Here is a 13238-nt window from a genome sequence, read left to right as displayed (position 1 = left end):
AAAGTGTGGTATCCCCATGCTATGGGATACAGTTCAGGAATCAAAAGGGATGGATTGCCAATGCATGCAATAGCTCAGAAGAATCTCAAGTGCATTATGCTAACTGAAGGAAGTTGGATGCAAAGGGCTCCGTGTGTATGGTTCCACTGATGTGACAGTTTGGAAAATAGATCTGTGCCTGCCAGGTGTTGCAAGTTGAGGGGAGGAGTTGATTGTCAGGGGATCAGGGCATCGTTTGAAGCGGTGAGACTATTCCCTATCTTAATGGGGCTGGGGGAACACAACTGAAGGCATTTGTTCGAACCCATGAAACTAGGTAACCACAAAAGGTGAGTTTTACCGCACGTAAATGGTCTGAACTTGACTGCCTCCAAGAAGTGGTAATACTGTATATACTTGTGTGTGTGTGTGTTGATTTTAAAATGTTTTGAGTTAAGAGTTAGTGTCAGAAAAGCACCCCATTTTTCTGCGGTGTCTGTTTTCTGAAGAGGTCACACGGGGTCCGAATTAAGAAAAGTTCTGTCAGGAAGAATTAAGAGTTAACCAGATCAGCTTGCCCAAGTTGGGGGAACCATGAAAACGAATTTGGAAATAATCGGTCAGGAATCTTTCCTTGCTAGGTCCCTAGGACTCACATCCTACCCTCTGCTTTGTAAACTTGTAACATGATACTTCTATAATCCATTATGTTTTTAGCTTCCTCACTCATTCTAACCATATACAGATGGCAAATTTTTTGAGGTCAGGGAAGTGAGTAGAGCAGAAAGCATGCAAAATTTTGCAGGAAGAATTTCCCTTCCTGGTGTAAATTCTTTGAGGTCAGCTACTGGCAACTAATTTACTTATGGCACCGAGTACAGTTCTTGGAGGGCAAGAGCACCCCCTAAACCTCGAAGCAAATGTGGACGTATATCACTCCGGGACACACACTGACAAATTCCTTCCCGTATCCCCACCTGAAAGACCACACCTTGGAAAAATATGAACCACTTCCCAGGCCAGAGTGAGGCAGAGGACTGAGTCAGGGTTTTCATCTTAGTTGAAGGGATGCACTGTTTTATACATCTCCTTTTCTGTCTCCTGGCATATCTTCCTCATGAGTAACGCACCTTGATGCAGCCCCCAGGTTCTTCTCAATAGTGTTCTTCCCAAAGTCACTATCAGACTGCTGGAAGTGGTATTTTATATGCAGGTTGTTCTGGCTGCAAGAAACAGAAGGTGAAACCTAGGTAATTGTCTCCTCCCTTAAGTAATTGCCAAAAAGGAAGAAAGGAAGGAAGGAGGGAAAGAGGGAGGGAGGAGAAAGGGAGGGAAGGAAGGAAGGAAGGAAGGAAGGAAGGAAGGAGGGAAGGAGGGAAGGAAGGAAGGAGGGAAGGAAGGAGGGAAGAAAGGGAGGAGGGAAGGAAGGAAGGAAGGAGGGAGGGAGGGAAGGAAGGAAGGAAGGAAGGAAGGGAGGAGGGAAGGAAGGACGGAAGGGAGGAGGGAAGGAAGGAAGGAAGGGAGGAGGGAAGGAAGGAAGGAAGGAAGGGAGGAGGGAAGGAAGGAAGGGGGTAGGGAATTGGTTCATGTGACTTAAAATTCAAGCCAGTTCCAGGGACAGGTTAATGGTACCTCTAAGGTGTCATCGAAATATCTCTACTCTCTGTTCTTCTTCCATTCCCCAGCTTCATGCAGTTTAAATGTGGTGACCGGCAGCTCCAGAACTTACATCCCCTCCCCCAGGTATGGTTACAACAGCAAAGAGCATCTTGTTCCCAGCACTTTGCACAAAAGCTCCAGGCCTGAAGATCACCGTGGCAGGGAGGGAGGATTCCAGCTTTGGGCCAGCCTGGGACGCCTGGATCCAAGGATGGAGCGCGTGGCCTGGGGACGGTGGGAATGGGCAGGAAACCTCTCCAGTAGAAAACTAGAATGTTGTTACTGGAAGGGGGATCGTTCACTTGGGAGAGATGAAACTAATCTGATTACTCAGAGTAGTTCAACTCTCACGTACACACAAGCAGGAAGAAGGGAGCTGCATTTGGTTTCTTGGAACATCTAACTAGGTAAACTGAGTCCAGGGCTTTATCATGCATCTGAGAGGCCACTCCCATCCTAGCGAATTTGTTTCTTGGTGCTCTTTGCTCTCTGTCTCTTTTTGGCTCATCTTGCACTCGGGACCTGGCCTGTCTTCTCCACCCCAGCTGGAGTCATAGTCACATTCATGGCCCAGATGACCTTCTGCAGAGACAAGGTGAATGTTTCTCGAAGGAAACTCTTACTAAAAAGGTAAGTGGTGATTTTTTCAAAAGGAACAAATTGAGGCAGAGTAAAACAAAACACAGAGCACACGATGCCTTAGACAGGACGTATTTTACAGAACGTGTGGTTTAGTTCAATTTAAGTAAAGCGTAATAATCATAGATTAGATCCCAGGATGTCAGAGCAGTAATCGACCTTTAAAAAGTCCCTTAATTCACCCTCATTATCCTACAAATGGGGGCACTGAGGCCCCGGGAAGGCAATGACTTCCCCAAAGCTAACATCGGCATCAATGTCAGCACCAACATCAATGTTCGAGTTGACCTAGGACCAATATCTTTTCCTGGTGCAGTTCTGTTGTCAGACACGATGCTCCTACTGCTCCGGCCTCTGGAAATGATCTTTCATCAGGTCCACACATGTTGAAAGAGCTCATTTTTATTTAGAAAATATTCCTTTAGCGATAGAAATGAACAGGTAACACTTTCTTATGGATCCCGATAGGCATACAAAGCTCCTGTCTCCCTGTCCTTATTTCTCGTATCCATAGGCAACAGTTTAAAAACAATTTTTTTTAATGTTTATTCATTTTTGAGAGACAGTGACAGAGTGTGAGGGGGGGGAGGGGCAGAGAGAGAGAGAGAGAGGGAGACACAGAATCCGAAGCCGGCGCCAGGCTCTGAGCTGTCAGCGCAGAGCCCGACGCGGGTCTCGAATTCGTGACGTCAGATCATGACCTGAGCCGAAGTCAGACGCCTAACTGACTGAACCACCCAGGCGCCCCAATAGGCAACATTTTTTTTGTTCCTTGTGTATTCTTCCAGGGATATTTTGTGCATGTACAAACAATTCATGACATACCTACTCCCCATTAAAAAAACAAAATCGTTGCATACTATACGCTCTGTTTTGTATTTTGCTTTTTTCACTCAGGTGCAAACACGTTTGTCTTGGAAAACTTTCCGTATGAGTATATCAAGAGCATCCTCATTCAGCTTTACGGCTGCAAAGTTTTCCATTGCATGATGGGGATCATAGTTTATATAGCCGGTCCTCTAATCGTGGCCATTTGGATGGTTTTCAACATTATGCTGTGTGCCACGTTGCAGCTACAAATAACTTTATAAATATGTCATTTCACGTGTCTGTGATTATACATGTAAGATAAATTCTTCCAAAATGAAACAGCAGAACTCCTAAGGGCATGCACATTTGTTGTTTTGACGGATGTTGTTGAACTCGCCCTCCACGACAGTCCTGTCAATGTGGGTTCCTCTGACACCTGAGAGGGCCACTTTCTTCGGGTCCCCCCCAGCACAGCTTGTTACCAAATTTTATATCTTCGAACATCTGATAATAGTGACATGTTATCTCACTGCTTTTCAATTAAAACTATAGAAATAAAAACAATACCCGAATGTCCCTTCCTCGTTTCTTCTGAATCCCATTTCCAGGATAATTTCTATTATTACTCCGAGGGTAGGGATCTCAGGTATATTTGCGACTTTCTTTTTCTTTCAAAATATATCACTGTCCCTATCCAGAACATGCAGATCTGCCTCCTTATTTCATTCGATAGCTATTTCCTGAGCGTGTATCAGGTTTTAGGCTCTGGATGTAAAGCCCCAAGTAGGACACACATTCATTCGCTGTCTCGTGGAGCTTATAGCCGAGTGGCTAAGACATTACCGAATGGATGAACAACTAAACTATCATTGAGGAGAAAGTAAATTGCCCTGAAGAATAACACAGGGTAATGTGCTAGAGGGAGAGAGATGGGGGCAGAGCCACCTGTCCTCCCCCTCCCCCAATATCCTTAAGAGCAAATAGGTCAGTGTGTAAAGTGAGGAAAGTACGCTCACAAACCTACTATTTATAGTAGTAGTTTTTTTTATTTATTAGTTTTGGCCTGAGCTGACCTGCTGCTTCGGGGTTATGTAGCCAGAACTTTCCGATTGCCATTTAGACTGCTCCAAGGGCCCTGAGCTAGGGACAGAAAAAAGCCATTCCGGTTCCCCCAATGGGCTGGTGCTAAAAACACAAACTATCAGTCTAATTCCTGAGGTCACAAGCCAGCACTCAGTGAAGAAAAAGTCATCTCCTCCCTTTCACCAAGCTCTCAATAAACAACTCATTGTCTATAACAGGTTTAGAAAATCCTGTCTGGATTTGGAATCTGGCCCAATTTGCCTCACATGGATTGGGTCGTGGAAAGAGCACTGCTCAGAGGATCTGATAAAGGGAGCTGTGCTTCTGATTCTGACCCTTGCTGCCCGCGTGCCTGTGGACAAGCCTCAGTGGGAGACGCAAGGACTTCTGGACAGGTAGCGTGATTCAAAGCACAAAGTCAGCTTGCTGGAGTTGTGACTCTGACCTTAGTGTGGGTCGCGGTTCTCTTTTCGGAAACCAACCAGGTCTCCGCCTTGGACTTCAGTCCTGGCATACGTCTTGTCTTTCAGAACTGTTGGAAGATTCTCTGGCCACTGCCAGCTACCAGGCATACAGTTCTGTGTCCCTAGGACACGGGCAGTGCCTGCTTCCACCTCATCTTGCTGGATCTTGATTGGGCTGCCCTCTCCCTCTGGCTGGCGCCCCATCCCTGCATTTCCTCAGACACCGCTTCTGTTTCCCAAAGTGGCTGTCCACCATCTACAGCTGGCCTGCCCTTTCTGTCCCCAACTCACAGGCATGTCTAGTTTCTCCCTTCTTCCACTCTGCCCCCTACCACGGCTGGCATGAGGTTGGTCAAAGGCGGTGTCTTCCAACCATTTTTCTCCTTTTGCACATAAAGTTTTAAGCGGAACTCCAAATAGAAAACAGTAAAAAAAAAAAAAAAAAAAAAGGAAGGGGAAAAAAAAAAACTTACTTAGGCTAATGAAATCTTCCTTAAGAGAAACACATCACTGTTTGCCGAGCCAGGAAGCACCCTCAAAATTCAGTTCCTAAGTCTGAACTAGGTGATATAGTCTGTTCCTTTCTATTTTGTAGGCAGCCCAGAAGACCAAGGGGCTCGCTCAGGTCACACGGTGAGACTGGTTGAATCCCGTCTCTAGAGCACGTTGCTCTCAAATAGAATCCTCCCCTTGGGAGGGTAGAGACCTTCGCTGCCACGTGTCCCTCCTGTCTCCTGCGTGCAGAGTGTGACACTTGGCACCTTGCAGGTGCTTGATTGGAAGTGGTGAATGAAGAACGAGTCTCGGTGGAAGAACTTTCACGGGTCAGGCTCCCTGCCCTTGGCTCTGGGAACAGAACCGTGAAGGGGGCTGATTAACATGGTTCCTTCTCCTACAGAGCTTAGGGATAAACTGGGGCTTGGACCCGATACACATTATTACAGAGGTGAATGCAATAATTACAACCGTCTGCTCTTTACGGACAAGAGGACAGGACCCAGGCAGGCCTCAGAGCTGCCCACTGGGTGAGGAAAGGAGGGGAGGCGAGGTGGCGCCTGACCCCCAGGCCCACCTGGCCCCTACTAATGCCTCGTCTTGCTTCACAGAGCTGGGCTCTGTCATCCTGGCTAAAGGGTGTGACTAGGCCTGCCTGAGGGAAGAGTGACCTCAGCTGCTCGGCTGCAGGAGCTCTGCCAGACTCTGTCACACCTACAGCGAGGGCTGCCCCTGCCTGAAGCCCTGGGCTGGGCAGGGACAGGGCAGGTACTGAGTCTCCACCCATCAGCTGTACGTTGTGTTCCCTAAGCCCTCCCACCGGGTCTGCCCCAGCTGTTCTTTCTGCCTGGGGTGGCCGCTCCACTCCTCATCCCCCGAAAAAATTCTTCCCATGCTTCTAGGTGAAGTGTAAACCTCACCTCCTTCAGGAAGTCTGCCTTGATGACTACACCTACTTCCTCATCCAGGGGGAAGTGATTGTTCCTCTTCTGGCCTCACATAGAGCTCAATCTCTCCTTTTCCTGTTGCAGCCACAGGTGCAAATTCTGGGTTCTTGGCGGGGTGTGTTGGTCATTTCTCTATTCATTCCACAGCTATTTATTGAGGGCCGCGGGTTGTCGACAATGTCCCGGCTTTCATGAAGTTTGCTTTCCGATAGGAGAATCGGGGGGGAAAAAAAAAGCAAGTAAGAAAAGAAAATATTTTCAGCTTGATAAGGGATAAGAAAAGAATGTATGATGGAGAGTTTTGGGGTGGGGTGGGTGTGTACCAGGTGAGACAGGTCAGTCAGGGATGGCCTTGCTGAGGAGGTGAAATTTGAGGTGAGGTATGAATGATGAGGGCTGGAAGATGGGCATCCCAGGTAGAGGGAAAAGCAGGTGCCAAGGCCCTGAGGCAAGAAAAAGCTTGGTGCGTTTGAGAAACAGGAAAAGGTTGGTGTCGTAGAAATGAGTGGGAAGAGGAGAAGGACGAAGGGTTCGGGGAGGCGGGCAGGACCCAGGGCTGGTCGGGCCTCGTGGGTCGCATGGGGTTTCGTGAGTCGCGTGCGTGAGTCGCATGGGGTTTCGTAAATACAGGGAGCCACAGGACGGGGGTCAGGTGAGAAGCAGGGGGCGGGGGAGAGCTGACTGGTGTCCGTCCACTCCTTCCTTTGGTGATGACACATGCCTCCCTCGTGACAGGTACAGAGCGAGGTGGTGGCCACACGGGCAAGGCAGAGGTGCTGCTGGCTCTCTAGGTGCGCATGTGGAGCGGATGCCCCCCCCGCCCCCGAAGAGTGCCATCCCCGCAGAGTCTGGTTTCCCGCTTTGCCGATTCAGGTATTTGCTCTGTCGGGTTCCTTGTTATTGACAGTCTGCTGCATTACCCGAGAGGGTGCTAGAAATGCGGGCCCTGGGGCCCCACCCCACACCGATGCAACCAGAATCTGTACGCCCGTTCGAGAGTTGTATTCAGCGTGAAAGTTTGAGGAGGGCTGGCCCAGGAGTAATCAAAGCGTGGAGCACCAGACTCTCGCTAACCGAACCGAGAGGATGGTCATGAGTCTAAATACCAGCTCGACAAGTGAGAGTGGGGGCTGGTGACCTCTTACGTCAGTGCTTCCCCGAACCTTGAAGTGTGTACCCATCGCCTGGGAATCTTGCTACAAGGCAGATTCCGACCCGGTAGGTTTAGAATGGGAGCCCGACTTCTAGAATTTCCAACGAGCTTTAAGGTGATGTTTCTGCTCCTGGCCCACGGAGCTGGCGGCCTTCCACGACTCCCTACGTCAGCCCACTCGATTTGCCAGACTACCCCTCGGTGAGAGGTCGATTCGAGTTATATGGATCAGGAGACGGACTTATGGAGCTGAAGATGCAGCTGTGTGACCTCGGGTGGGTGGCTAGGCTTGTTTTCCTCGTCTGGAAAACGAGGCCGCTGTCCCTCCTGGCTGCTTAGAGGGTCTCTTGGAAGAGGAAACGAAACAAAGCAGGTCACCTGTTGCGCACGGTGCCCGGCACACGGCAAGAGCTCGATCTTTGGCAGCTTTTCTGTTTCCCGAGACTGGAGTCCCGGTTTTCCGACTCCAAAACTGGGGTTCTCGCCACCAGGTGAGTAGAAACCAGGGTTTGGCTCCGCTAGAAGATGGGGTTAGGGATGAAGATATTTAGCAATAATTGACTACGGATGAGTTGGTGGATGCGTCTCCCAGGGAAGTGTGGAAAGTTCACTTCTTCATACGGGATATCAGCATCCTCGGAGCTGGGAGGTTATGCCTCGGGACCTCCCCCCACCTCAGCCTGTGCAGGAGACACACGGGCGAATCTGTATTTTCGTTTTCCCTTCTAGACCACATGCCCACAGCCTGTCCTAACAATCCACCGTGACCTTTGCCCTGTCACGGTTGAGTCGCAGAAAATCTGTCCTGTTCCGAGCATGGTTTCTTGAGGAGAGGCCCTGGTCCCCGGCTGGCCTCAAGCCTGTCCCTGTGGCCACCTCCGTCTCAACAAGGAGAGCAGGTCACGGCCCTATCCGTTGAGGGCTCAGTTTCAGTCTGAGATATCGACATTTCTGGAAGTGCTCCAAATCCCGGGGATACACTCTAGCAGCAGTTCCTTAGTAAAAATAATCTATACAGCACTCAGCGACTTATAATGCGCTCAGTTTTAGTTCACCACTTTGAAAAGGACACAGAACTGATATAATCCATTTTGCAAGTAAGAAAATGAAAGAGGTTAAACGATTCACCCACTGCCACTTGTCTGGTAACTCTCGATTCTGAGACCATTCACTCGGCCAATATTTATTGAGCAGTCAGCGTGAGCAGGTCCTGTGCTGGGCTATGAGAATGCATGTGGAGAAAACTAGACACGGCCTTGCCCTCCTGGAGCTCACATTCCAGCGAGGAAGACCGATGTCAAATAATCATGCCCACAAACGCAACACTGTCACTGTGGCAAGAACTATGAAGGAGAGACACAAGGTGCTATGAGCACACAGAGGGGGATCTGACGGAAAATAGAAGGCTGATGGGGCCTGAAGACGTGGCCACTGAGCTGACCTTTGAAGCTGACCAGACAGAGTCCTGACGAGGACCTTTGACGTTATCCTGACGGTACGGTCTGGCCACTGAAGGGGTTGAGGAGTGAATACGTCAGGTGTGTGTTTTTCATAGAAACTCCTCAGCGTCAATCCTATCTCACCTTTTCAACCTTGCCTTGTTCTCCTGCTTCCCTGGGACATTCTTGAAGATAGAGATCAGGTCTTTAGTAGCATGAGACCCAGTGAGATTACATTTGAGCGGGGTGAGTCAGTCAAGGCCATGCATGGAGTCCTCAGTGAAGGCCTCAGAATGTAGGCAGCCAATGCCAACATTCTAGACAGGCAGGGTGGTGGATGATATTCCGGCACCTGAGCCCACGCTTGAAAGTGGGAAGGGCAACGAATCCGGAACACCCCGTCTTGCCCATCCTTTCATGGAAAGTCAAGAAGCCCTCTCCAGTCCCAGGAACAGGAAGGCCATCAGGCATGGACTTGTCCGACTGCTGGGTTCAAATCCCAGCCCTGCCACCCAGCAGCAGATTCTGGGCAAATCGTTTCTCCTTTCATCTTTATTTCTTCAGGCGGAGAAAGGGCCTGAGCGATTGATTTCATAGAGTGAATCCTGATTCTCTGACTGGGTAGGCGGAAGGCCTCTCACCAAAAATATGATGAGCTGCCTCCTTCTGATGTAACTGATGCATGACCTCATCACAGCCCTAGAGGAAAAAAAAACATGAAAACCTCTTGAGGTTGGCATCCAGAGATGATCACCATGGGGTCCCCGCCTACTTTTTCAGCTTCCATGTGGATCCCTCCCGAGTAGTTCACTGCTGTCCATCATTCCTCTCACGCTTCATGTCTCTGTTTGGGGATTTCTCACCTGCCTAACCGTTCACTTGGAAGCCTCCCAAAGTCACATCCTCCCGAAGCCTTTCCTGATTTCTCCATGTAGGCTACTCATTCATTCAAGCGTGAAGTATTTACTGTTGGCACATCTCATCTGTGCCAAATCTGTCCGAGACCCTGAGGATATAGTGATGAATACAAGATTCAACGTTCCTGCCCTTGTGGAGGTGACATTTTATTCAGAGGAAACAGACAATATGTTGTATACAAGTCAATAAGCAAGGTAATGTCAGAGAGTGACAAATGCATCCGGGGGTAAGAGGTAATGTGATAGGTCTCTGAGGAGGATGTGTAACCAAGGCTGATTGATGGTGAGAAGCTGGCCAAGTGAAGAGGTGGGGAAAGGTCATTCCAGGCAAGAGAGTAGAAGGGCAAGCAAGGAACAGGACGAAGGACAAGGAGGCCAGTGCAGAATGAGGAGGACGAGGGCACTATGATCCGAGCTGGAGAGGCAGGGAGTGCCAGATCGCGCTGTTTCTCTCTGTGATTCCCATGGCGCTTGGTAAGAGCTCTGTGAAGTCCTTTCCAGGTTGGAGTGCAATCGTGGCACCAGGGACCAGGCCCTTCCACGTCTGTAGCCCCAGCGCAGTGTCTGGCCCTCAGTCAAGACTCGCTAAATGTTGACTGCATGAGGTCCAGTTGGAGACAGGGATGGAGAGTCTGGGCTGGACTCCGGGTGGGGCAGCACATCCACGGCAGTCTTTGTGGAGTCAGCACCCTCAATATACTTTTCTCCAGTGAATTCCGGTAGTAACTGGGCATATACCCCGAATTTGAAAACAGTTCCAGAAGAAGCCCTGCCTCTGGTTGAGATAAACATCAATCACCATCTCTCCCGGAAGGAGGAAGCCCTGGACAGGAGGGGTTTTGGAAATGGACACGAGTGGTTGATCAAGACCTAATCAATATCAAAATAGAAACTGTAACTGGGTGTAAATGACATAAGAGTTAAGGACAGAGGCGTGGCCTCCCCAGGAGATCAGATATACTGGCAGGACATTGAGCATTGGCAAAGAGGGAATCCAACGGGCTGAGCATGAAAACTGGAAACAAGTCAGACCCAGGCAGGATGAGTGAGTGCCCAGGAGCGAGAGTCTGACTCACCGCTAATGAAACATGGAACCACACTCAGCTTTTCCTGCCCGCCTAGTGAAAACCGTTTGCTCAAATCCTATTCTATTTCAGGAAACGCCAGCTGTATCATAGGAAGTCCTGCTCTTTCCACATTAGGAACAAGAGTCATTTCTCTTTGCTTTCGGGACCTCACACGGCACCAGCCCTGGGGCCACAGGGTTATGCTGCTCAAACAAGATAGATGGGTATAGTCTGTCAGGGGGGAGGGTGGGGGGCTAAGCCAGAATCCTTCCCTCGGGCAGGGAAAAGCTGAACTTAAGAATTGTCACCATAAAACATGGACTTTGGCCCATCCAAGGAGCCTTAAAATGTGCCCGTGCCAGCGTCAAAGGGAAGAGGCAAAAGTGGCCCAATGCCATGAACTGTCAGGTCTCTTTTTCTCTCCCTCCTGTCCTGCGAGGGGAACTTTGAAACCCTGGTTTCATCTTCACAGAGAAGCAGCATGAGTGAGGATGCTGGAACTCGCCCTCCTTGATAGGCTGATGGCTTCTGTGTACTCTGACATCCAATTATTTCCCTGGGACTGTGCTGAAAGCTGCTCTTTGAGGTCGACCAAGGGCAGGCAAACTGCAGATGACCTTGTTCGTGCGGCAGAGAGGAGTTTTCCTCCCTCTATCTCCTATGCCTGATTTAAAATGTGATAATCAATATACGGTGAGGGCCTGAGCACAGGATGTGCACACTGGGGGTTTTATAGGACAAAGAGTCCTTAGGGGGGTGGGGCTGGGTCTTCTTTCCCTACTGAATTCTTTTTCAAAACAGGTTATCTAGGGATCCTGTTTGAACAGTGGGGTATTCAGAAGTCTCTACACGCTTTCCAGGTTTTATTTGGGACCTTGATGGATATTTCTATCACAAGAACCTCCATAACACATAGGAAGTGAGCGGATGGAGAACGTAGGAAAAAAGAAAAAAAAAGAAAACTTTCCATCTTTGCTAATGAGAGGGATTGCCACGGCTGCCAGTTGGCGATGAATTTTGGATTCGTTTCTTCCCGTCTAAAAGTAAGGTGCATTAAGACCTGTCTTCAGTCATGGTGAATTGCAAATATAAGAATTTGTTTAGATGTAAGTTAGGTGATCTGCAGCCCACTTGTGGCAGAACGTAGTGATCTGGGCAAAAACACAGGGACTCGGGGTTCGGCATTGCTGTTTGCCCTTGGTCAAGTTGCCACCTGTCTCTGGGCCCCACCTTCCTCTGGAAAATGAGAAGCCTGAATTAGATCACGATTCCCTACATACTGTGACTAATTATCACAACATTATAAATGATTAAATCACATAATGGAAAGCTGTGCAGAATTTAATCCTCCTTTAATCCTCCCGATTAAGGAAAGGAGACTGTCTCAGTGGTGTTCATATATCTTTAACACCTTGAAACACTTCCTGATCTTTTTTTTTCAGAAAGCGAGAGCAGACTCCCAGTTCAGAGTCTTCCTTGGACTGGATGTCTCTACCTGGAGGAGAATTTAATCACATTATTTTGTTTTCATTTCATTTATTTTTATGGTCGCTTTTTCTTTAAATGACAAGTGATCTTGGTTTTCCATTCATGGCAATGATGTAGAGTTTTCCCTTAAAATAAAAGTGTTTAAGGGGCGCCTGGGTGGCTCAGTGGGTTGAGCGTCCGACTTCGGCTCAGGTCACGATCTCGCGGTTCGTGAGTTCGAGCCCCGAGTCGGGCTCTGGGCTGATGGCTCAGAGCCTGGAGCCTGCTTCGAATTCTGTGTGTCTCTCTCTCTCTCTCTGCTCCTCCCCCGCTCATGCTCCGTCTCTCTCTCTTTCCTTCAAAAATAAATAAAAAAACATTAAAAAATTTGTTTAAAAAAGTGTTTAAATAGATGAGGGCATACAGAGAAATATATCAAGGTGGTCGTGGCATATGGCAAGACCCATGAGGTTGGTAGATGAATGATTGCCCTTTGGAAAACTCTGGTTGAGATGACCTCTCGGTGCCTTCCAGCTCTGAGGGCCCATGGATGTGAGCACCCTAGTCTCCGCACAGGGCACACGTTGCTGGGTTCCATCCGTCTTCAGTGTAAGCTTTGTGGGTGCGACGACTGTATGTGGCTTTTTGGCCACTGTGTCTGACACATCGGATCCAGCAGGTGCCACGTGGTTGGATTTCAATAAGCGATTCTGAAAGAATGAACATGTGACTCAGGTGGAAAGTACAGGGTTATGACATCTTTGTATGTTTTGGGACAGAAAAGAAGGAAACTCATGTGTTTCAGACCCTGTGGAGTAGTGAGCAGACACAGGTGGGTGTGTGTGTATACACGTACACATTTACACATACACACACATGCAAAAACACTTTATGTTCTGGATGTTAACCTAAGTTGGACTTTTGTGATATCATTGAAATTTGCACGACATACTTAACGCTGTTTAAAAAAAAAAAAAAAAATTGGTTCAGCTCTTAACACCTTTGATCCTCTCTGGAAAAAGGCAAAGTTAAGTAACGAATGAAATTTATCTGTTTGTAGATAAATAGATACATTTAGCTTTTATTTTCAGTTTTCTTTGTTTTTAAGTTTCATTGGCT

General features: G+C 48.5%; 1 long non-coding RNA gene across 1 annotated transcript; it reads left to right on the top strand.

Moving 5' to 3' along the window:
• The first annotated feature begins 2142 nt into the window (after positions 1 to 2142).
• LOC109275926 (uncharacterized) lies at positions 2143 to 5411 on the top strand. Its single transcript, XR_002084443.2, has 3 exons — positions 2143 to 2268; positions 4389 to 4565; positions 5230 to 5411. It is a non-coding gene; the product is annotated as an uncharacterized LOC109275926 (long non-coding RNA).
• The last annotated feature ends 7827 nt before the right edge of the window (positions 5412 to 13238 follow it).

This window comes from Panthera pardus, unplaced genomic scaffold, assembly GCF_024362965.1.
Source record: "Panthera pardus isolate Hobbes unplaced genomic scaffold, ASM2436296v1 HiC_scaffold_2, whole genome shotgun sequence".
In the NCBI taxonomy this organism is placed as follows: domain Eukaryota; kingdom Metazoa; phylum Chordata; class Mammalia; order Carnivora; family Felidae; genus Panthera; species Panthera pardus.
This window is presented reverse-complemented; position numbering and strand designations above follow the sequence as displayed.